The sequence below is a fragment of the Amblyomma maculatum genome, chromosome 5, assembly GCF_055883805.1.
Source record: "Amblyomma maculatum isolate TAMU_Amacu chromosome 5, ASM5588380v1, whole genome shotgun sequence".
NCBI classification, from domain to species: Eukaryota; Metazoa; Arthropoda; class Arachnida; order Ixodida; family Ixodidae; genus Amblyomma; species Amblyomma maculatum.
Window position 1 is genome coordinate 17,961,908 of NC_139348.1, and position 25,837 is coordinate 17,987,744.

At 51.2% G+C, this 25,837-nt stretch overlaps 1 pseudogene; it reads left to right on the forward strand.

Moving 5' to 3' along the window:
• Window positions 1–73: 73 nt before the first annotated feature.
• LOC146187823 (uncharacterized) lies at window positions 74–25,837 on the forward strand (annotated as a pseudogene).

Here is a 25,837-nt window from a genome sequence, read left to right on the forward strand (position 1 = left end):
AACAGAGTTCCAGTGGCGCCGCACCATTGCCAATCTGCCACCCAGACAAAAACGTCGGCGAGAGACAGCAAGCATGGTCTCCGTTCTGGGGGATGTGCCACTACCCGAGGACGTCAGGAGAACACTGCAAAAAGGTCCTAAGTTCAGCTACGAACCAAGCACCGGCAGGCCTCAACTTTTGGAACTTGTGAGGAACGTGGCTACCGGCGCTTCTGAAGCAAACAAGGTGAGAGTCATTGGGGATGGAGTCGACTACCTCGTGCGGACGGCTGATGCCGGCACCAAAAGGAAGCCTCCCATTGTGAAGACAGCAAAGGCGATTCAGCGTTGTGGTGCCACCGTACTCCAGGCTGACAAGGAAGGGGGATTTGTTGTGATGCATGAATCACTTTTCAAAGAAAAAGCTCAGGCAGCGTTGAAGACGAATTTTAGGTCTGTAAAGTTTCGCCCGAAGAAACAGAAATCGACTGTGGTGCAGATGCTACGGGAGCTCTCCCTCGAAAGAGTAAAAACTGACGTCGAAAAATCAAAGAAAGACTTCCTGGAGGTTTTCTTTTCGGGTAAAACCCATAAACCAGAATGCCCGCTGAGGACTATAGTCTCGGAACAAGGCACTTGGCAAGCCATTGTCAGCAAGTTTTTACAGCTACAACTCAAGAGCCTGCCACTAGAGGATCTTTTCTGGTCAAAAGTTCTTTAGAGGCCATCACTGCTTTTCAAACCCTCGGCTCCGCCACTTCAGCTTTTTCAATAGACGTCGAGGATCTGTACTATTCTATCCCACACGGAGGCCTTCTTGAAGCCGTTCGGGATAAGATAGGTTGCACAAATGAGATAAGCTTTCAAAATTCCTCCGGAGTCAGCACAGACAACTTCATCACTCTCCTGGAATTCTACCTGCAGTCTACAGTGATATCGTTCGATGGCAAATCTTATGTGCAGAAAGATGGAATTTGCATTGGCTCTGCAGTTGCACCGGTACTATGTGACATATACCTGTCTTCCATGGACAACCGGATCAAGAAAAACCTAACAAGTACGGCAGTACTCAAAATTCTGAGGTACGTTGATGACTACCTAGTTATGATAGATGTTCCGTCAGGATGCAATCTTGATGATTTGGTGTCTGAGATCGTCAATTTGTTTACCATTGAATCCAAAGGCCGGAAGTTTACCTGGGAACTCCCTCAAGACATTTGCATCCAGTTCTTGGACATACAGATCATCTTTCGTGATTCTAAACGCCATCTGTGCTACAAATACAACCCACGCACAAAGAAAAGTCTCCTTCCGTATGAGAGTGCCCACTCTAAATTGCTAAAACGTGGCATAGTTACAGCTCTTCTTCGAGCAGCGCTCTTCAAAAGTTGTCCGCACCTCATGAAGGACAGCTTCGGAAACCAGGTCGCCCGTCTCGAGAAAGCAGGGTACCCCTACGATGTCATCAGGAGTGTCACTGTGAGTCTTCTACAGAAGTTAAAAGCAGGAGACAAGAAGCCTTCGAGACCCACAGTTCCCAGACAACGCATGAAGGTTACTCCGTATCTCCACAAAATTTCACACAACTTAAAGAAGATAGGCCAGAGGCATGATGTAAAGGTTCTTTTCTCAGCTCCCAGTCGTCTATCTAGTATTTGCACTGTCCTGTCCACGAAGCGGGAGTCATGTGAGAAAAAGCATGGAAAAAGATATGTCAGTTGCGCCACCAACGTAGTGTACAGCATTCCTCTAACTTGCGGTTGTGTATACATTGGACAAACAGGAAAATGTGTCAACGACAGACTGCGGGAACATGAAAGGACAGTGAAAAACAGTGAAAGAGGCTGCCTGCCAGAACATGTCACGACTCATAAATGCAAGCCTTCGTTCAGCAGTACCTCGATCTTGGCACATGCTAAAACTAAACTTAGTAGAGAAATAATAGAAGCCTTTCATATTACTAAAACTGGTGACAAATGCATTAGCACTGCTTCTGTCGTACTGCTGGACAAAGAGATTACATTCTTAGATGGACACGTGTGAATCCTTTTCTTGGTTGCCTCACCTTAGTTTTGGTGGGTTGACCTAGCCTTCGTTTGCTGTTTAGTTAGATAAGCTTTTTCCCCACCGTGTTTTGCCTTGTTCTGGCCTTTCTGCATCTAGTTATTTCTTACTTTTTGACACTGCTTTTGCTGCGATGAGCAATTTTTTACACTTTGTCCGAGATTTTCATATTTGTTTTCTTTTTACTTGTTTTTATTTCCTTGGCACTGCTTTTGCTAAGACATGTTATATGTTCATCGTTCACTTCATGCTTCATCTTCCCTTTTATCCGTGTCGTGGCCTTGTCTTGTATTTGATTACTGTATATCGAAGGATATCAGGTTTTACACGTTTGCTATCTGGCGGAACACTTGGCGGCGGGATGCTACGTGGGCAGTGCGTCTATTTTTTTTTATTTTTTTTTTTTATTTTTCTTGTGTTTGCAAAGTGCCGGTATAAATCTATCGACTTTTTCAAAATTAAAACCAGTTGGAAGTTGCGCTCCGTACATGTCGTTTATGTGCCTTTTTGTGTCCCGTTTTTTGCGCAAGTATACATAACCTTTCTCTCTCTCCAGCACAATAAAAGTGGTTGGCAAAGGTAGCGACATTGAAAGGCAGCCATATTTCCAAATAGAGACCACGAATGCAAAATCATAATACAAATACTGCTGCAAGTCATGCAAGTACTTTGGCCATTTACTTTGTCCCTCAGCACAGTAAGGTGCGGTCCAGAAACACTGGTGCAACGGGGCAGTCGTGCCCAGTTCGCAACAGAGTGTACCAAGTGAACAATTATGGTCTTCATATTCATGGTTTATTGCATCAACCAATAAAATACAGCAACAAATCACAATAATAAAAATGCATGTCGCAAACAGCACAAACAGTAGCGCTGTTTAAGCGGGCTAATCATCTCAATGATCACAGCCGAGGCATGGAAAAGGCTTGAAATGCCTGCCACAAACCATCACCAGATAAGAAGCACGCATGTACAGAAAACAAAGCTATGACAGCTGCAATTGAAATAAAAATGTCATGAATTAGTAGATGCATCAAAACATACATGGAGCATAGAGCACTGGGATCACTGTTCACATTTGAATGCTTCGGCAGAAAGTATAAAGCAGTTTTCAAGGAAATTTCAAGGTTGCACCAGTGCAGACAACTTTAGAATCAACAAACGTGCTTAACACAAGAGCATTAGAGCATACATTGAGTCTATGTGCAATCTCCAGATCTGCTCACTGGTGAAAGTCAGCCGGAAAGCGGCAAGCCACCGACTGTTGAGTCCACGCTGTCGCAACGTGCCACAGAGCATCGCTTCCTCACTTTGTGCGGGCTCATCTTGCGATAAAACGCTAAGCGCAATACAATGCTGCAAAAAGACTTCGCACTGCCCGCACGACGAAGAGGACGAAACCAAAAAAACACGGCTGCAGGGGAATATTAAATCTCACCAAACGGCGACAGAGCAGCGACCAGCAAGGACGTTGAAATCTTCGCAAAAGGGACATTTTCAGACTTGCAAACTAAATTACGCTTTCCCGAGGCGCACCAAGGCCCGCACCACAGCAGACAAGCAGCAGACAGTGATAAGAAACCGTTTCGTGCTTCGTTAGCTTCGTTATCTTCGTTGCCTTGGTTACCTCTGGCAGCGCCTCCTGACCGCTGCAACATCAAGGGAGGGGGGCGATAAGAGGGTTGCAAGATTTAAAAAAAAATTAAGAATGTATTTATAAAATACCCTACCTCATTCACAAGCGAAGTTATCAAAATGTATATTCTTTTTATGTTGATTGATAATTTTTAATCTGTAATAGTATAATTTCTTAATCTGAGTGGTTGGCCCCCCGACCTGTGGCTATGCTGCGGTACCGCTGAACCGCTTTTGGGCCCATCCTTCGCCACCATTCTACTTCCGCCATGCCTGTGCCGCGTGTAAAACATTGATTGATAGATAGATTGATTGATTGATTGATTGATTGATTGATTGATTGATTGATTGATTGATTGATTGATTGATTGATTGATTGATTAAAACTTTAATTTCATCCGATTTAGGAGGCCCCCTACTCCCCGCTCCTGGCACGCAGGCCTGAGGAACGGGGGCTGGAACCTCCGCGACTAAGGACTCGCGAATATACATTGGTTATTCGCGGCCTCAGCCGCCAGGCGGACGGCTTTCTGCTGGTCAGCGGGGACGTCGCTTCGCAGCAGGGTTACCCAGGCTTCTCTACTTTTAATGTTGTCCCTAGCGCCCGGAGACTTAGGGCATTCCCAAAGTATATTGTCGAGGGTCCCCCTCGCTTCGCAGGCTTTACATTTATCGTTTTTTCTCTCATCTATCTGGGTGTGAAACAACCAGACAGGGTTCAGGAAATTTCCGGCTTGTAATCGCCGCCAGGCTATGGCCTCTTTATTATTTAAGCTAGGATCCGGTGGCGGCATCAGACGTCTTCCTAATCTATAATTTTCGATTATTTCTTTATAGGTTTGCAAACGTTCGTCCATCGCCTGGTAGTCGGGCGGCTCCGCGTTTGCCCGGGAGTAGAGATCTCGGGCTAAATCATGGGCCGCCTCGTTGCCGGGGATGGACGTGAGTGCTGGGACCCAAATTAGGGTGATTTTGCGATCGATTTTAGTTGCAGCTTTTAGAATTCGGGCGGCTTCTTGCGAGACCCTGCCTTTCCGATATTCCAGAGAGCAGTTTTACTGTCGCTAAAGATCAATCTAGCCTTCGTTCCGACGCAAGCGAGCGCTATTGCGACCTCTTCAGCCGTGTCTATGTTTCTGCTTCGGATGGTGGCGGAGACGACTGGTGCGCCGCTACCATCGACTACCGCGGCCACTGCCGCCCCTGATCGGCCGCTTGCAGCGTCTACGTAGGCAACTTCTTTTACTCTGAATTCTTTTGCACTTTTAACCAGTGCTTCTGCTCTCTTCTCCCGTCTCTTCTTGTGGTATTCTGGGTGCATGTTGCGGGGGAGAGGACGGACAATGATGTTCTCGCGACATTGTGGTGGTAGGGCAACCTTGTCGGCTGTGCCCCTATCTATTTTTCGACCCACCCATTCTAAGATGGTTCGACCCGTGCTCGACCTACTTAATCTTTCATGTTGGGCGATTCTCACCGCTTCAGCAAGTTTCGTCCAGCTATTATACATTCCCATTTCTATCAGGCGTTCCGTGGAAGAGGAGATGGGTAGACCCAGCGCCCTCTTGACGCAACGCCTGATGAGTGCGTCTATCTTATCTTTTTCATTGGTCCTGATGTTGAGGAACGGTGTGGCATAGCATATTCGACTTATTATGTACGCCTGCATCAGTCTCAAGAGGCTTCTCTCTTTGAGGCCTCTGCCTTTGAATGCAATCCTCCTAAATATCCTTGTTACTTGCGTCGCGTAGGTAGTGAGTTTTTTTTATCGTTCCGTTATTATACCCGTCCTCTTGAATAAAAAGTCCGAGGATTCTGATTTGCTGGACTCTTGGTACGGTTTTGCCGTCGACCTTAATTTCTACGTTAAAGTCGTCCTTGCACCTCATTGATTTTGGATTATATATGAAAAGTTCGGATTTTTGCGGAGAGCACGAAAGACCCCTTTCGGCCGCGTAGGACACAATGGTGTCCGCCGCCGCCTGTAGGCGTTCCTCTATGCTGCCATCGCTGCCATTGTTCATCCAGAGATTAACGTCGTCCGCGTAAATGCTGAACTTCAGGTCTTTTATGACTTTAAGAGCGGCAGGAAGGCCTCTCATCACCACGTTAAAAAGGAAGGGGAAGAGCCCCGAGCCTTGCGGAGTTCCTTTACTTCCCAGGTAGACAGTGGGGATTCTAGGTCCTGAAACTTTAGTTTCAACGTCCTGTTTGTCAGGAAATCCATTACGTAATTATATGTCCTCTCGCCGACTCCTAATTCCTGTAGTCCCGCGAGAATTGCCTGGTGTTTTACGTTGTCAAATGCTTTTGTTAGATCTAGTGCTAGAATTACCTTCGCGTCTCTGGATTTCGAATCAATTATGTCATGTTGTAATCGGAGCATTACATCCTGTGTGCACAGGCCCGGTCGGAACCCGACCATCTCGTGCGGCCACAGGTCGTTTTTCTCCATTAAATTAGTTAGCCTTGTTTGGATTACGCGTTCCATAAGCTTTCCAATGCATGAGGTTAGAGAAATAAGTCTGAGGTTTTCCAATTTCGGGGGCTTGCCAGGTTTTGGAATTAGCGCAACGTTCGCAGTTTTCCACTGCTGGGGAAGACGAACGCTACTCCATACTTCTGGCATGTAGCTGGTGAGTGCCCCTATGGAAGCGTCGTCTAGGTTTCGTAGCATTTTATTTGTTATTCCATCGGGGCTGGGAGCTGATCGCGTCTTTAAGCTCAGGATTTCGGCTCTAACTTCCGCTTCTGAGATGGGCGCGTCGAGGGCCTCGTTCGGTGGGCACGCGTATTGCCTAAGAGGGAGGGATGTTGTATCGCGGACATATGTGTCTACGAGTTTAGTTATTAGTTCCGCGTCAGTCCCCTCGAACGCGTGTCTTTCCTTTGCTATTGTTGTGTTTGACTGTGTTTTCGAACTGTCGGGATCAAGAAGATATCGTAGCAGGCTCCACGTCTTTGAAAGGCTCATGTTGCCCTCCATTTCACCGCACCTGTTACACCAGTTTTGCTCGCAGAGCTTAATTGCATAATCCTCAATTTCCTTATTGTGCCTGGCTATTTTTCGCCTTAGGTTTCGGTTCCATCTCTGACACCGGAGGCGTCTTTCCATACCATTTTTTGCTTCCCACATGTGTGGGAGTTTCCTGTCGACTGTTTTCGGTGCATCGTCCCCCTCTAGGGTAATGGTAGCGGATTTAACGTGGTGCATGAAGGTTTCTGCCCAATCGTCGATATTTTCAATATTTTCGTCCATGTTTGCAGATTCCCTAATTTGTCTGAATTTCTCCCATTCGATTGCGCTGATGATCTTTTCTCGTCTTACTTTGACTCCCCGTTTAAGCGTTATTTCGAGGACGTAATGATCGCTTCCAAAGTTGAGCTCTGTGTTCTTCCACCTAAGCTCCTCTATGTTTTTGGTGAATGTTAAGTCTGGGGTTGTTTCTTTGCTCACACTGTTTCCCACCCTGGTCGGGCAGCCAGAGTCTGTCTGCAGGGTGAGTTTTAATTCGTGAAAATCTTCCCATAACTGCCTGCCCTTCGGATCTTGCCTATTATATCCCCACTCTTGGTGGCAGGCGTTGAAGTCTCCTACAATTAGCAGGGGGTTAGCTCCGGCTGCCTTCATTGCTTTGCGAAATAATGTCTTGAACCTAACTTTGCGCTGCTGAGGAGAGCTATATATGTTTAGGACGAAAATACTGGGTTCCTTCTTCCTGCCCGTGATGATTTCAACGAAAACCGCCTCAATTTCGCGAGAACTAATTTCATGTTCGATCACCGCTACGTTCTTTTTGACGAATGTTGTGACCCGGGATTTTTCTCCCCGTCCACTAGCAAACGCTTGATATCCTGATCATTTAATTACTCCTTTGCCAGTTTCCTGTAGGGCTACGTCTAGAGGTTTTTCAACTATTTGTGCGAGATGTTGTTGCACTAACGCTCGCTTGCGCGTCTGAAACATTGTCTGTCCGTGACGTCACTGGTCACATGAGTGCTTGCTATATAAAGATGCTGTTTGCGTGAAATAAAGGGTTGTTGTCACCGTGCCGGGATCGGGGCCAGTCTCAGTTCCTTCCTGCCCGCTGCCCGGCCGCGCTCGGCGTCCGGGAAGGGACCAAACGCTACACGGCCGCGCCATGGCCGCGCTTGCGCGTCCGGCAAGGAACCAAACGCTACACGGCCGCGTTCGGCGTCCGGCCAGGGACCGAACGCGACATGGTGTCAGAAGTGGGATCCTCTGGCTTTTGAGAGGCGTTGCCTTAACTTCGTCAACGGGCGCCATGTCAGAGGACAACGCAGTCAAGCCCTCCCACGGCATGTTCGCGGTTCCAGCTCCGCCAAGGTTTGATTTCGACCGGACGTCCGAATGGCCTTCTTGGATCCAACTCTTTGATGACTACCGCTTCGCCTCGGGCCTAAATGAGCGGAATGAAGAAGCGCAGGTCCGGACGCTACTCTATACGATGGGCAGGCAAGCAAGAGAAATCTTCTCTACTTTTTCATTACCCGAAGAAGAACAGAGGCAATACGAAGACGTCAAAAAGAAGTTCGACGAGCAATTCGTCGCCGCAAGGAACCTTGTTTATGAGAGCGCGTGCTTTGACCGTCGCACTCAAGAGAGTCCGTCGACCAATTCGTTACCGCGTTGCACACGATGGCGGACCGGTGCGACTACAAGGAAAAAGAACGCATGATTCGCGACAGGTTCGTGGTCGGCCTCAGAGATGCTAAGCTCTCTGAGTCGCTTCAAATGGATACGAATTTGACTCTCGCCAGCGCTTTGGCAAAAGCGCGTTTAAAGGAGACCGTCCAACGACAGCAGCTGCAACGGCGAGAAACCGGCGACGAACCCTTGGTAACGGCGACCGGCAATCTTGACGCGGTCAGCAAGCAAGGGCAGCCCAGAAAGTATTCTTCAGGACAGCACTCGGACAGCTCGTTAAAGAATTGTTCATCTGGAATACAAGGTCCGCGACCCAGAGTCCAGTCCTACCGACCAGGCACCCCCGGGTCATGCCCCAACTGCGGTCAAGGAGTGCACCCCAGAGCCTCGTGCCCGGCAAAAGCAGCCAAATGCAACTACTGCGGTTGTTCCGGACACTTCGCAGCTGTATATCGAAAAAAGGCTGCAAGTAATGGAAAGAAGGTACAACCTTTTTCTCTCCATATGGACAAGAGGGCGTACTTCGTTGGCGCGGTGAATGGGGAGTACTCTAATTCTCGGTATGTACAGGTCGTCATTAACGGCACTCCGGCGTTCGCTAAAGTTGATTCCGGTCCCGAAGTTTATGTTGTGCCCTCGACGTTTCCCGGTTTACCTACCAGGCTAGAAAAGTGCGACCTAATCCTAACAGGCCCGTCGAACCACTGAATGTTTTGGGAAAGTTTCATGCCACTATCCAGTGGAAACAAAACAGTGTACAGCAAATCGTGTACGTGGTCTCACCATTACGCTCCGTACTTTTGGGTCTCCCAGCGCTTGAGGCTCTGGAAGTTATTAAATTTGCGGACTCGGTCAGTAGCGCAACAGCCGTCGAAGCTTGCTACCCGCAGCTTTTCAGTGGTCTAGGAGCGATAAAAGGAGAATACAAAATTAGACTAAAGCCGAACTCGACACCTTTTGCAATTCATGTTGCGCGTCGCATAGCCTTACCCATGCGTGACCGAGTTAAGCAAGAGCTCGAGCGTATGGAGCGAGATTGCGTGATCCGCAAAGTAAAAGAATCAACAGAATGGTGTGCAGGAATTGTGCCAGTACTCAAACCATCTGGAGTGGTTCGTATTTGCGTTGACGTGACTCAATTAAACAAAAGTGTACTTCGCGAACGCTATGTCATGCCGACTGTGGATGATAGCCTAGGTCTTTTAGGTGGCGCCTCTGTGTTTTCGAAGTTGGACGCCAACTCTGGCTTCTTTCAGATTAAGTTGTCGCCCGAATGCCAGTTGTTAACTACGTTCATAACGCCAGTTGGGCGATACTGTTTTCAAAGACTGCCGTTTGGAATAACGTTGGCACCCGAGATCTTTCAGAAGAAAATGTCGCAGATACTTGAAGGAATCCCAGGCGTGATAAATGTGATGGAGGATGGGCTCATTTTTGGTAACGACAAGGCTCAACATGACGAACGCCTGCGTCTAAATTTAGATCGTCTCGCCAGTGCCGGTGTTACGCTAAACAAAGAAAAGTATTCCTTTGGGGTAACTGAGATAAAATTTCTTGGCTGTGTGCTTAGTAAAGATGGCATCAAGCCGGATCCTGAAAAAGTTCGTGCTATCAAAGAACTGGCGACGCCAGCTAACGTGTCTGACGTTCGATGGCTGCTCGGTGTGGCTGATCATCTGGAAAGATTCATACCAGATTTGGCTTCGAAAACGGCGCCTTTACGTCACTTACTTTTGAAGGGTTCCGAATGGACGTGGGGACCAGCCCAAGAGCAAGCACTGTCGTACGTCAAAGACGTTATCTTTTCGAAGCGCGTCATGGCTAACTATGATGTAAAGTACCCTACGATTCTTTCTGCTGACGCGTCATCATTCGGTTTGGGGGCCGTATTGATACAAGTTCAACCAAACAATGAAAAAAGACCTGTTGCATTTTCGTCACGCTCGTTGACGCCTGCCGAGACCAGATACTCTCAGATTGAGAAGAAAGCGTTGGCAATGACTTGGGCGGCAGAACGATTCGAAGGGTACATCAAAGGTCTTGAAATTTTGTTCGAAACCGACCACAAACCACTCGTAACGTTGTTGGGAAAATCACCTTTAGATGTTTTGCCTCCTCGTGTTCAGCGCTTTCGCATGCGACTTATGCTGTTCAGCTTTACGGTTGTGCATGTCCCGGGTAAGAGCCTCGTTACTGCACATGTATTGTCTAGAGCCCCAATTCAGGGAAACCAAATTGATGCTCATGCGCTGAGTATTGGCGAAGTCGCCGAATTCGTTTCGGGCTGTTTGACAAATGCCGTCGAGGCTAGCCTTTTTGAACGAGTCAAAGCTGAACAAGCAGCCGATGAGAGTCTGTCTCTCTCGTTAAATTCAGCCTGGAAGGCTGGCCCAAGTTCTCATCGCTGTCGGTGGTCCTGGTCCATACTGGCCAGAAAGAGCAACGCTGACAGTGCTGAAGGCGTGCTACTCAAAGGTGTGCGGCTGGTGATTCCACAAAAATTACGCCCAGAGGTCTTGACGCGCTTGCACGAGAGTCACCAAGGAATCGAGAAATGCAGAGCTCGAGCCAAAGAGTCCGTATGGTGGCCTGAGTTGAGTTGCCAGCTGAGGGCTTTGGTGACTGATTGCCCAGTGTGCTCGGAACACAGGCAACACCAATGATTCCGACAACCACTCCACAGCGTCCTTGGCAAAAGACAGGTGTTGATCTCTGCCATATTGAGGGAAAATGGTATTTGGTGGTAGTAGATTATTTTTCTAGATACCCAGAGGTAGCCTTGCTGTAGGGCCGCGCACGAGGATAATCGCTTGCAGGTGCGCGTCTCTGCACAACGCCGCCACCCGCCTGTCTGCTTCTAGTATTGTAGAAGCGGTCCTCCTTCTACAAGCGTGCCGCGGGTGGGGAGAGCCGACCGGACCGTCGGCGCCGGATTTGCGGGACCGTTTTAGCTCGAAGGTCATTCATGGGAACATGCGTAGCGGAACGTGCTGCCGGGTGCTCGCATGTATGGCACCCTTCGTACTGGCCGGTAGCGAGCACCCAAATGACCCTTCGGCCTTTTTTTTTTGCACTGCGACTTTGAGCAGTGCGAAAGGAAGTTTATCCTGTCTGCAGATGCGACACAAGAGCGCCCGATGAAGAATTCAGGAGTTGACTCGGGTATTGTGCTCAGAGCGGGCAAGCCAGAAGCTCCCCTTTAATCCGGCGCCAGGCCTGCAGAATGGCGGCTGGTTGATCTTTCCCTTTCCATGTCGTTGCTCGTAGTTGTTGGGAATTTTGGGATATTCACGGGGGGTGGGGGGGGGGGGGGGGCAACCGGACACGGGTTATGCCGGCCTAATGTAGCGGCGGCACTCTTGGCATCCGGGGGATGGGGAAGTGGGACGTGGGGAGGGGTGGGGGAGGGGAGGCCGTCTTGGCCCGCACCAAGCAAACAGCCCGGTGAACGTCGGCAGGTCGGTAGTCCGGTGTGCAGCCTCCGGTGCAGCAGCGCTTATGGTTGTTCCAGGCGAAGCCTGGTACTGCGCCTCTGCGAGGCACAGGAAGGACTGCTGGTGACAGCAGGACGCCACGGCGATTGGGGCAACCGCCGCAGCAGGAGGGGACCGCAAGAGACTGCTGCCGCAATAGACCGTCGGTAGACAGCGCGCCGAGGCCCGCGAGCAGGGAGCCCACGGGAAGCTGTCCCGGAGTATCCGGGTAGCAGCAGGAGGGGGCGCCAGGATTCACGGAAACACGTGGTTTATGGCGGCGAGGTGGAGCCGTCTCAGTGCACACCACTGGTGCTGCGAAGACGGCGGGTGACTTGCGCGTGGCAAGCGTGCTGGCTTGGCAAGAAGCACGAGCGCAGCGAGGACTGCGGCATCACAAAGATGTCAGTAGGGAGTCACCGCGACGACGAGGTCAGGCGGCAACTGGTGATGCCGCCGGGAACTGCTGCAGCAGCAGAAGCGCGGTGGGTAGGTCGCCAGGATCCACAGCAACACGTGGTCCGTGGCGATGGGGGAGGCAGGGTTCTCGCGTCACCAGGGTGCAGCGAGAGTTGGCCAGGGTGTGTCCCAGGTCCGAGGAGCTGCAGGAAGCCGCGGGTGGTTCTGCAGGCTGCTGTCCATGAACCGTTTGCTCGTAGTGATAAACACGGGTGGCGCGGGGCAGTGCACTGTGGAAAGGATTCAGCCAGCAGCGGCAGCGTGGATGAGGCGGCGGTGTGCGGGAGACAAGTGAGAAGAGTCTCCCGAGAGGAGAGGGTTCGACACCCTCGCAGGGGAAAGAAATGCGCTGTGCTTTGTTTGTTGTAATTTGTATTGCTAGTGAGGCTCTGGGTTAGAGGATAAGGCCAACCCATAGGGCTGTGCTCTAGCATATTTCCTTATTGGACAGTTGATGTGTGGGGCTTGCCTCTGAAAATGACCGCCCCTATTTCTTTGTTGTGTGAAGGTGTAAAACGGGACGTGATCCAAGAGAGTTCAGTCCAGTCTTAGCTGGGGCTCCATGCGTAGGCATGAAACGCGGCTGTTCTGCTTAGGCTCTAACCAGTTAGGTCGAAGAGTAAAGTAGCGCAGTGTTGTTGTTTTTTTTGTAAATTCATTTCAACTGCCAGTTTTACTCTCTGTATATATATGTCATGCTGTAAATATATGCTCTACCATCATCACCTTCAAGTACGCCTTCTGGTCTTCTCTACGCCGAACTACATAACAGTAAGGGTTTTATAGAACCTTCCGAAGAGGAACGAACGACATAAATTCTACTGGCGCAGCTCGACAGGGTTCGGCACGTCTCACCTACAAGGTCAAGCATCGCACCGGCAACCACAGGCCATTCGACACGGAGCAGCGAGGAACCGTCAAGGGACGACTCTACCTCGGCTGCCGCCGACGCTGTTGGAGCGGACGCATCATCCGGGCTCTGTGCGGCAGACAGCAAAATATCTGCGCCGGGTGAGTGGGATTTCTTGCGTTTGTTGAAGTTGGCATGGTGGTTGGTTAGTGGCACTTATAGTTGAGACGAGGAGAATGATAGCTGCTAAAGAAAGCGAATCTAATCCTGAGAGTGAATCGAGGTCAAATCTTCAACAGGAGCAGCAATCGCTAGAGGACGGAGTAGAAATGGTTACTGATCAGAGTGAGGTAGTGACTATGGAGGGTGATTACAATGTGGAGAGCAGGTTATAGGCCGGCGACCAGAGACCAACATAGTCACTAGACTCGACAGGAGCCGAGACAGAGAGGATGGCTATTCGCCGTATGGATTTAAAGATGGAAATGGAGCTACGAATGCGTGAAATTGAATCTCGGGAGCGACTAGCCTTAAAGCAGATGGCTGTCGAGTGGTCGACTGTCACCGCTTGGGTCGGGACGGAGTGATGAGCGAGGTATAGGCTCAGATTCAATAACACAGTGTGCAAAAGTCCTAAAAGGCTACAAAATGCCATGCGATGCTGATGTGCCACTGTGGTTTGATGAGGTGGAGAAGTTGTTCGTCACTTTCAGTGTGCCGTACAGCAACCGAGTGCATTTAATTATGCTGGCACTGACAGAGCGAGTCCGATACTTGCTTTGTAACCTCGATGGAGCGGAATGCACACACTATGAGGCTGTAAAAGCAGCGGTTCTATCTGAGCTAAAACTCACCCCAACTGAGTACCTGGAAAGATTTGAAAAAGCAGCAAAAAGGAAGGAGGAGACATGGGCTCAGTTTGTATCACGCGTGAAAACGTACCTGGCATACTACATCCAGGCTAGAGAGGTGGACTCAGTGGGGGCGCTGACTGACCTAATGGTGTCTGGTCGCATTAAGGTAGGTCTCAGCTCAGAGGGTATCGAATATGTGCGCCTGCACGAAGGAGAGAGTTGGCTGAAGCCTAAAGAGCTATCAAAGGCCCTACAGATCTTTGAGAAAGCAAAAAGTAAAGGCCGAGCTACAAAGCAGCTTACGGCGCCAGTGCAGCAAATGGGCCAAAAACAGATAAATTCCGAAAAGCCCATAGTAAAGTGCCATCTATGCCATGAGGCAGGGACACATTGCCAGGAATTGCCCGCAAGCAACAGGAAATGAACCGCGCCTGAAACAAGGAAATGGGTACCAAAAGACGGTGAAGAAGGTCGCGCGGGTCGATGAGACGGAAGCAAAGGAACCAGTCTTAAACCGAAGTACGGGTTTAACTGCTAAAGTTAAAGTACCGATGCAAAGTTCGAGGGCAGCCACATCGAAGCTCCACTTTGTAGATCTTGTGTGCGGAGATGTTTGCACAAAGGCAGTGCTTGACACTGGTAGTGAATTACAGTAATACGAGAAAGCATACTACCGCAAGCGCTGACGGAACCATCTGGGGCAGTGAAATTAGTGTCAGCTTTCGGCAGCTTCATTCAGGCGAAGTTGGCGACGATCCCTGTAAAAATATTGTCTCGTAGTGGGGACAAGGTCGACGACACAAATGAAGGGTCGATAGTTGCACTGAAGAAACTCTTTATTGGGCTGACGCGCCCGCAAACGAACTAAGCAACCCGGCGGCGGCGATAGCCACAAACGTGCTCGTCGATCGTCGAACAAAGAATGCCCGTCACACTCGTCAACGCTCAATTTAAAGGCTGCTCAGAACAATCTAGATAACGTCGCAAACAGCTACCAGCACAGGCTGGAACATTGTAGAAAGACACACGAGTGGCCGAAATCTTCGGGGCAGATCTCGGTGCATCTTGCGCTACAACGAAACTGATAAAGGTGTGACTCGCGACATCGAGCATTAACAAACAAAGATTACGGAACTGATACGCGGTCCAGAATATAGTGATAAGGCCGTATGCTTGCGGCTGTTAAAAAACAACAAATACAGTTTTGAAGGTTTCCCGGCATTACTCCCCCCCTGAAAAGAACATCCCCTTGATGTTCCAAAACAAGGCAACTTAAGCATAAACACTGCAAAGTTTAAACACCACAGATTCTTTAACGCGCGTAATATGGCTTCAGTCGTACAACATGTACAATTTCTGGATGTGCTCGTCGCCGTTGTGATGCTGACGTTCCGTCGGGAATGACTTCATAGTCCAGTGGTCCGACGCGGCGAGTGATTTTGTACCGCCCAAAGTATCGATGCAACAACTTTTCACTTAGTCTGCGACGGCAAATTGGTGTCCAAACCCACACTTGGTCTCCTGGATTGTACTCTGCGTGGCGTCGTCGTAAGTTGTATCGTCGGCTGTCGGTGCGCTGTTGGTCTTTGATACGCAGCCGTGCGAGTCATCGGGCTTCCTCTGCACGCTGCAGGTAGGCGGCGACGTCAAGGTTGTCTTCGTTGGTTACGTGCGGCAGCATTGCGTCGAGCGTCGTCGTGGCCTCCCTGCCGTACACAAGCTTGAACGGGGTCGCTCTGGTCGTCTCCTGGACTGCCGTGTTATACGCGAAGATCACGTACGGCAACATGGCGTCCCAGGTCTTGTGTTCAACGTCGACGTACAGTCGAGCGCGATTTGAAGGTTATCGCGCGAGCGTCGTCCAGCGTTGCACTCCAGGCACTTGGCGGCCGGGTTTGGAAAAGCAAAAATCATAATTTTGCACTCTTCTCTCCCTCGTTCGCTGTTCCATACAACAACCATCACCCCCGCGACAAACTCACCGCCCTTTCCCTTCATGCTAAGCTTTCAATTTTTGCGATATAGTGTCCAATTTCAGATAATACTGAAGAATACGTCGTGCGCACAACGATCACTACCTGTTCGAAGAACCAAAAGAAAAAAAAAAGAAAGTTATGTCCCAGAAGGGAGTGACGGCTGCTAAAGGAACAGCAAGAAGAGTGAGGGAAGCTGGCCTTATCCCTCCCTCGCCTCGGCAGAGAATTCTGGGCCATGGCGCTGTTCATGCTCCCGGTCGACGCTCGCGCGATACCCTTTAAATCGCGCTCGACTCGATAGCTTGTAAGACTGTATTCCAGGATGGCGTGCGTCAACTCTGCTTTAAACACCGTTCCTCTGTCCGTGATGAGCACTTCTGGGCGCCGTGTCGCAAAAGAATTTGTTCGACAAAAAATTTGGCGACTTCTGCCGCGGTACCATTTGGTAGTGCTTTTGCTTTGGCGTAACGGGTAAGGTTCCAAGATTACCTCGGAAGGAGACTGCAGTCATGAAATTAGGAGACGCCTGCTTCAGGGAAAGAAAGCAATGGTTAGCCTTGACCGCCTAGTAAAGAGCAAAGACATTAGTCTGCCAACCAAGATCCGTATAACTCGTGCTATGGTCTTTCCAGTTGTGATGTATGGATGCGAGAGTTGGACTGTGAAAAAGGCTGACCGCCGAAGAATTGACGCGTTTGAATTGTGGTGCTGGCGAAGACTCTTGAGAGTTCCTTGGACTGCCAGAAGATCAAATCAGTTGAAATGTGGATTTAATGGTTGGCTGGAACGTCTAGCACTGGCAGTACTTCGGGCACAGCAGCGTCGAATTACCAGCCGCAGGGCACAGCTTCAGCGCGAGCGAGATGGGCGCCGGAGACAATCGATGGTGATGGCGATGCCGCAGCGTTTTTCTGTTCTTTGTCTTCTTTACATTTCCCCCGCGTGAAGAAGTCGCCATCCTGGCGACTCAGGGAGAAGAGACGACCAGAGGGTTGTAATATGGCTTGAGGCGGCTAACGTGGACAACCTCGCGGCCGCGACGGCGGTGGTCGGAAGAAGGGGTGACTGGCTCGATGACGTAGTTCACAGGGGATGTGCGTTCCAAGACGCGATAATGTCCGTGGTATTTGGTGTCTAGTTTGTTGGTGGCAGGAACGCATAGCCAAACGAAGCTGTCGGCCAGGAACGTGGGAGCAGGGGTATCGGTATCATGCTGATCTTTGCGATAGCCTTGAGTGTTGGAGGTAAACGTGCGAGCTAGCTGACGGCATTCCTCGGCCTTCTGTGCAATATCTGACAAAGCACTGTACTCAGAGGCATCTGGATGGTATGGCAAAATTGTGTCCAGAGTACAAGATGGTTCACGGCCATATAAGAGAAAGAAGGGCGAAAACCCAGTTGTTGCTTGGGTGGCAGTGTTGTACGCGAACGTTACGAATGGCAGTACCTGGTCCCAGTTGGAGCTTCCCGATTCAGATGTAACATACATTGCGAGCATGTCCCCAAGCGTACGGTTGAAGCGCTCCGTGAGGCCGTTTGTTTGCGGGTGATACGCGGTTGTAGCCCGATGTATCGATTTGCAAGACTACAGGAGCTCTTGAACTACTTCGGAAAGAAAGACACGACCTCTGTCACTCAGTAGCTCGCGAGGGGCGCCGTGTCGAAGAATGAAGTGGTGCAGAAGAAAATGGGCTACCTCTCGGGCTGTCGCCGCGGAAAGTGCAGCAGTCTCGGCGTAACGGGTCAGGTAATCGACTGCGACGATGACCCATCGATTACCAGCGGCAGTGCATGGTAGCGGACCATAAAGGTCGATTCCCACGCGATCAAACGGGCGAGCTGGACAAGGTAAAGGCTGGAGAGGGCCAGCGGGGTGGCGAGGAATCTTGCGTTGTTGACAGGCGGTACAAGAGCGAATGTAGCGCCGTACGAAATTGTACATTCCCCGCCAGTAGTACCTCTGACGAATTCGATCATAGGTTTTGAGGACGCCGGCATGACCGCTTTGAGGGTCAATGTGATGGTGGGCACAAACCTCGGAGCGGAGGTGGCGCGGAATGACAAGAAGCCACGTTCTGCCGTCTGAGTTGTAGTTCCTGCGGTAGAGAAGGCCGTCCCGAATGGCGAAATGGGAGGCCTGTCGGCGGAGTGCCCGAGGATGCGTAGCCGCGGAAGTAGTGCCAAGGATATCCAGCAGGTTAGAAACCCAAGGATCTTGTCGTTGCTCGAAAGGCATATCCTCAATGGTGAGTGCTGACAAGAATGCTTGAGGAGGGGACGATGAGTTAGGCGAGCGCACCGGTGACCGAGAAAGAGCGTCGGCGTCAGAGTGCTTGCGGCCAGAGCGGTACACTACACGGATGTCGTATTCCTGAAGCCTGAGAGCCCAGCGCCCGAGACGGCCAGACGGATCCTTGAGAGACGCGAGCCAGCAGAGAGCGTGATGATCTGTAACTACCTCGAAGGAGTGGCCGTATAAGTAAGGGCGGAACTTCGTTACAGCCCACACGATTGCTAAGCACTCCTTTTCGGTAACGGAGTAGTTGGACTCGGCTTTGGTGAGAGCACGGCTTGCGTAGGCGACAAGGTATTCGGAGAAGCCAGGCTTGCGCTGGGAGGACGGCGCCGAGGCCGACACCACTGGCATCGGTGTGAAGTTCTGTAGGTGCAGTAGGGTCGTAATGGCGAAGGATTGGTGGTGACGTCAGAACATTGCGCAGTGTCGCGAATGCATCATCGCAGGCTGGCGACCAAGAGGAGAGGTTAGGGGTGCCTTTCAAGAGCTGTGTAAGGGGGGCTATGATGGTTGCGAAATTCCGAACAAAACGACGAAAGTACGAGCAGAGGCCCACGAAGCTTCGCAGTTGTTTCAAAGTGGTCGGTTTCGGAAAGTCAGCGACGGCGCGCAGCTTCTCAGGATCAGGCAGAACGCCATCTTTACACACATGTCCGAGTATTGTGAGCTGGCGGGCACCAAAGCGGCACTTTTTGAGGTTCAGTTGAAGACCGGCGCGGGTTATGCAGGTGAAGACCTGGCGAAGTCGAGTCAGGTGGGTCGGGAAGTCGGTTGAAAAGACGACGATATCATCGAGGTAGCATAAACAGATGTTCCATTTCAGGCCGCGCAGTACAGTGTCCATCATTCTTTCAAATGTGGCTGGGGCGTTACAGAGTCCGAATGGCATAACATTAAATTCGTATAGTCCGTCTGGAGTAATAAAGGCGGTCTTAGGACGATCCGCCTCTGCCATGGGCACCTGCCAATACCAGGAGCGTAAATCGAGTGAGGAAAAGAATTCTCAGGCGGTGGACTTGAAGTGACTTCGGCATACGTGCAGCGCAATACTTGAGGAGGAGCCGGCGCGAATGCTGAAGCGTAGCTCAGTGGCGCAACGCCGGACGATGAAACTGTGGGCGTGAGTAACGGCATTGAAGGTGCGACCGGAGCTGGTTGAGGAACAGGATTAGGGAGGACTTCAGATACATGCTGTTGGATTGCATGGCGAAGCTCCGGAACAAGGCCAGTTGTTGACGACTCCTTAACATAGGGCTGCAGGGACAGTTGTCGCGCGACTTCCTGGCGTACAAAAGCCTTGATGTCTTCAGAGAGGCTAGATGACTCCCTCTCCGCGGCTAGTCCAGCAAGTGATGTATGAGGCTGGCGAATCAAAGCACGCTCCCTCCGGAGCTCGTCCTAGCTTTGACAGAAGTCATATATTTCCTTGACCGTAGTGGGGCCTTTCGCGATGAGCATGTGAAAAGCGCCGTCATCAATTCCTGTGAGGACATGACGTATTTTAGCGGCCTCGGTCATGGTCGGGTCAACGCGACGACACATATCAACAATGTCCCCAATGTAACTGGTGGACGTTTCACCGGGCAGCTGCAGTCGCGACCGAAGACGCTGTTCCGCGCGGAGTTTTCGGACGGCGGGGCGGCCAAAGACATCAGAAAATTTCGTCTTGAAATTCGCCCAGGTGCCAAAGTCCGACTCGTGGTTTCGAAACCACAGATTAGCGACGTCGCTCAAGTAAAAGATGACATTGTTGAGCTTACGGTTGTCGTCCCAGTTATTGTGACGGCTGACCCGTTCGTAAGTGGTCAGCCAATCGTCGACGTCGTCATCGCTGCTTCCACTGAAGGTAGCCGGGTCCCGTTGACGAACGGCACCTGTGCAGGTGACTGGCGGAGGTAGGTGCAATGAAGTCGGCTCCGTCATTGGGGTAGTCAATCTTCTGCTGCGAAGTTCCAGGGCGAGATTGGTACAGGGAACCTCAGATTGACCTCCACCAAGTGAAATGTGGATTTAATGGTTGGCTGGAACGTCTAGCACTGGCAGTACTTCGGGCACAGCAGCGTCGAATTACCAGCCGCAGGGCACAGCTTCAGCGCGAGCGAGATGGGCGCCGGAGACAAGCGATGGTGATGGCGATGCCGCAGCGTTTTTCTGTTCTTTGTCTTCTTTACACAGTCGATATTGTCGACCATAAATCCTGACTGTTCATTGGAGGGTCAAATTCTAAAGTTAAAACTCAGCTACTTTGGTCATCTGATGAGAAGAGAGGAGTCGCTGGAGAAAGATTTGATGTTGGGAAAGGTTGAGGGTCGCCGGAGAAGGGGTAGGCAGCGAACGCGATTTTTAGATGGCATCCTCGAGGCACTGCTGATGAAGTTATGTGATGTTAGGAAGATAGTGAGAGACAGGAAAGCGTGGGGTGACATGGTCCATAGGGTCATGAAGAGTCGAACACGACTGAACGACTGAACTGAACTGAACTGAACGGGTAAGGTAGTCAGTGCCAATGATGATCCACTTGTTACCCATAGACGAAGCTGGAGAGGGGCCGAGGAGATCCATCCAATTTGTTGAAAGGGCATGCTTGGGGGCGGAATCGGGTTTAGTAGCCCTGCTGGTCTGATAGGCGGCGTCTTGCGTCGTTGGCACTCACGACATGTATTCACGTAGTGGACAACTTCGGCAGGCAGTCGCGGCCAGTAGTACTTCTCCTGGATTCGACGCAACGTGCGTGCAAATCCGAGATGGCCTGCTGTGGGCTCATCATGCAACGCCTGCAGAATTTCCTGCTGGAGGTTTTTAGGCACTACAAAGAGTTGCGCAGTCCTGCTGGGTGCGAAGTTCTTCTTCACGTTGAGGCCACTACTTAACGCGAACGAAGATAATTGTCGCCTGAACACATCAGGAGGGGAAGCGGTCTTTTCTTCTAAGTAATCGGCTAGCGCTTTCAGCTCAGGGTCTGATCGCTGTTGTTCTGCGAAACTGCTGGCGCTTACCGGTCCCAAAAAGGCGTCGTCGTCATCATCCTTCGGGGAAGCGTCGACGGGAGCGCGTGATAAGCAGTCTGCGTCGGAATGCTTCCGGCCCGACTTATAGACTACAGTTAAGTCAAATTCTTGAAGTCGTAGGCTCCATCTGGCAAGGCGGCCCCAGCCAGCAGAGCGCGTGATGGTCGCTTACCACCTTGAATGGTCGGCCGTATAGGTATGGACGAAGCTTAGAAGTGGCCCAGATGATCGCAAGGCGCTCCTTCTCGGTCGTCGAGTAATTGACTTCGGCTTTTGTGAGGGACCTGCTAGCGTAGGCGATTACTTTCTCCTGTCCGGCACTCTTCTGGACGAGAACGGCTCCTAGGCCCACACTGCTCGCGTCGGTGTGAATTTCGGTCTCGGCGTTTTCATCATAGTGGCCAAGTACAGGAGGGCACTGCAGGCGGCGCTTAAGTTCGTCGAAGGCCTCTCCTTGCGGCGCTTCCCATATAAAAGGTACGTCAGCTTTTGTAAGCTACGTCAACGGTACGGCGATGCGCGAAATGTTTCTGACAAATCGTCGGTAATAAGCGCACAGCCCAAGGAATCGGCGTACAGCTTTCTTGTCGGCAGGCACTGGGAATTGTGCGATTGCAGCAGTTTTCTCCGGGTCTGGGCGAATACCATCCTTGCTAACGATGTGATCTAGGAAACGCAGTTCTTCGTAGGCGAAGTGACACTTCTCTGCTTTTAGCGTTAGTCCCGATGACTTGATGGCCTCCAGCACTGTCTGTAGTCGTTTTAGGTGGTCTTCAAAGTTTGACGAGAAGACAACAACGTCGTCCAAATATACCAAACAAATTTGCCACTTCAAGCCTGCCAGGACTGTGTCCATTACTCGCTGAAATGTGGCTGGAGCGGAGCAGAGGCCAAATGGCATCACTTTGAACTCAAAAAGACCGTCCGGTGTGATGAATGCGGTCTTCTCGCGATCTCTTTCGTCGACCTCAATTTGCCAATATCCGCTTTTCAGGTCCATCGATGAGAAGTACCTTGCATTGCAGAGCCGGTCGAGAGTGTCGTCGATGCGGGGAAGCGGGTAGACATCCTTCTTAGTAATGCTATTCAAGCGGCGGTAATCAACGCAGAAGCGAAGTGTGCCGTCTTTCTTCACCAAAACGACTGGTGCCGCCCAGGGGCTGTTCGATGGCTTGATTACGTCATCACGCAGAATTCCTCAACTTGATCGCGAATGGCCTGGCGTTCTCGCGGCGATACACAATAAGGGTTTTGGCGCAGAGGTCGGGCGTGTTCGTCCGTTATAATGCGGTGCTTGGCCAGTGGTGTTTGTCGTACCTTCGATGCTGACGAGAAGCACTCCCTGTAGCTTCGAAGAAGACTGCGAATCTGGTCTTTCCTGGTGTGGGTCAATGCCGGGTTGATGTCAAATGTGGGCTGACGGAATTGGTCCGATGAGTCTTCCAGTGGTTGGTCGTGGAGGGCGAATACGTCTTTGAGGTCCGCTAATTCGTCGATAAAAGCAATCGTCATGCCCTTGTTGAGATGTCGGTATTATTCGGTGAAGTTTGTTACCAGCACCTGAACTTATCCTCTCCGGAATTTCGCGATGCCTCTTGCGATGCCGACACCTAATTCCAAGAGCAATTGGATATTTCCTTCGACGATGCCTTGAGCGGTTCCGATGTCTGCGCTACCTACGCTGATTGCGACGCTTGATCGGGGCGGCACGGTCAATTCCTCGTCGAGGACGTTTAGAGCGACGTGTTGCGTCGAAGTCATTGTAGCAGGTATGGCATTGTCTGCAGAGAGCTTGATGAGCTTGGATCGGAGGTCTATGATAGCCCTATGTTCATTTAGGAAGTCCATGCCTAAAATCACGTCTCGCAAGCACTGCTGCAAGACCACAAAGTTGGTAGGGTAGGTACGCCCATTTACGGTTATCCTTGCAGTGCATCGTCCCGATGGAGTAATCAGGTTGCCACCTGCGGTGCGAATCAGCGGGCCATCCCAAGCGGTGGTAACTTTCCTAAGCTGAGAGGCTAACGGTCCACTGATGACTGAATAGTCAGCTCCGGTGTCTACTAGGGCAGTGACTCTGCGACCGTCGACATCAACTTCAAGGTTGCTTATTCGCGTCCTCGCATTGCACGTGGGCCTTGGTGTCCGATCTCGGCTCCATCGTTTCTTCAGGTCATGGCCGGGGCAGACCGTTATTATTTGGCTGGACGGCGGTGTCGGCTTGCACTCTGGTCGTGTTGTCGTCGATGTCGTCGTGTGGAGCGGCGATGAAATAGCTGCGTCGTCGTTAGTGGTCGTCGTCGGCGGAGGATCTTCGTCTTTTTGCCTTTGAGCAACCTCACCTCCAAAGGTTGCTGCCTTTAGTTTCCCCTACGGGGGCGAGGAGACCGTCCTTGCACGTAACTGCGGCCCGGCGACGCAAATCGGGCATTGTACGGCGATGGGGAGCGTGACAGACGCCTTGGCGACGGGCGCTCTCCGCTGCGCAGGAAGTCGTTGATTTCCTGTGGTCGCTCGCCAGGACGGGGTCGTGGGGCGTCGACAGCGAAACCACGGAGGCCAATCCGCCTGTACGGGCAGTGACGGAGGATGTGTCCTGCCTCACCACAATGGAAGCAGAGCGGTCGGTTGTTTGCTGTCCTCCAGACGTCGCACTTTCTGGGGCTTGGGGGTCGTTGGTAGGCTTGGCGGGAGGGGGCCAAGGGGCGGTTTTCAGGAACAGGACGGTAGCGGCGAGGGCTCGGAAAGTCATCACGTCGGGGCGCAGGGCGACGTAATACAGCAGCGTAGTTCATCGCTGTTGCTTCTTGTGCTGGAGCAGTCGCAGCCGTCGCTTTAGGAACGCCCAGCGTCTGCTGGACTTCTTCACGGACAACGCCCGCAAGCGTCGCCACCTGGGGTTGTTGAGAGGATGGCATCAAACGGCGAAGCTCCTCTCGCACGATCTCCCGAATGAGTTCCCGAAGGTTCTCTCCGCTTGCAGATGCGCTGGGGTTGTGGCTTGAGTAGTCCGGCTGAAGTGGTCGCTCGTAGTGGCGCTTCCGGGTGTCCAACGCCTTCTCGATGGCAGACGCTTCCGTTTCGAATTCCGCCACGGTTTTTGGCGGATTTCTGACAAGACTTGCAAAAAGCAATTTTTTAACTCCTCGCATTAAAAATTTGACCCTCTCACCTTCGGTCATGCTAGGGTCGTTGAGGCGAAAGAGGCGATTCATCTCCTCAACGTACGCCAGGACAGGCTCGTTAGGAAGTTGAAGTCTTGACTGAAGGAGGGCCTGGGCTCTTTGTTTTCGGACGACGCTTGAAAAGGCAGTCAAAAATGCTTCCTTGAAAATCTCCCAATCCTTCATAGCTGCCTGATGATTTTCGAACCAAACTCGGGCTTGTCCTTGAAGAACAAAGTAGACTTGCCTGAGTTTCGCGGCGTCATTCCGGCCATTGAATTCTGCCACACGGTCGAAAAGGTCCACCCAGTCTTCTGCATCTTCGTCCGGTCGTCCATGGAAGCAGGGGGGCTCACGGGGTTGAACGAAAACAACTGGTGCTGTAGGTTGGGCCATTGTCAGCGTCGATGCCTTCCGAGATCGAATGGGGTGCGGCAGCAGACCGTGTTCAAGTTTGAGCCCTCAAAGCCGGCGACTGGTTCGGTGGCCTGTTGGCTGTTCCTCCAGGGTAACAGGAACAAGGCTGGGGTCTTCGCTTGAAGGATCAAAGGCAGCACCTCCACCAGATGTCACGTAGTGGTGACAAGGTCGGCGACTCAAATGAAGGGTCGATGGTTGCACTGAAGAAACTCTTTATTGGGCTGACGTGCTCCCGCAAAAGAACTAAGCAACTCGGCGGCGGCGATGGCAGCAAACGTGCTCGGCGATCGTCGAACAAAGAATGCCGGTCGCACTCGTCAACGCTCAGTTTAAAGGCTGCTCAGAACAATCTAGATAACGTCGCAAACAGCTACTAGCACAGGCTGGAACATTGTAGAAATACACACGAGTGGCCGGAATCTTCGGGACAGATCTCGGTGCACCTTGCGCTACAACGAAACTGATAAAGGTGTGACTCGCGACATCGAGCATTAACAAACAAAGAATACAGAACTGATACGCGATCCAGAATCAGTGATAAGGCCGTATGCCAGCGGCTGTTAAAAAAACAACAAATACAGTTTTGAAGTTTTCGCGGCAGTATCTAGGCCGGGAACAGTCGCAGAAGATCAAACGATAGGCTTAGTGTGTGCCCTCACCAATGAGCTGGCCGAATGTGTGAACTGTTTGCTTTCATTAGAGGACTGGCAGCTGCTTAAAGATCACAGTGATTTTGAGCACACAAGTATGGGTGCAGTCAGAGTTTCTAACAAGGAACTAGAAAACGCAGAAAATCGGCACTATGAGGCACTGACATGCGAGGTGAACACGGCAGTGAATGCCGAATATTCACAAGAGGAAGCTGAGTCAGACGAGAAAGAAGAGGCAGTTTCGCTGTCTAGCCAGCGGGAAATGATTCGAGCAGCACAGCTCGCTGATGAGAACTTGAGAAAGGCATGGGAGGACTCTAAGCACGGAAAGGCGGGTTAG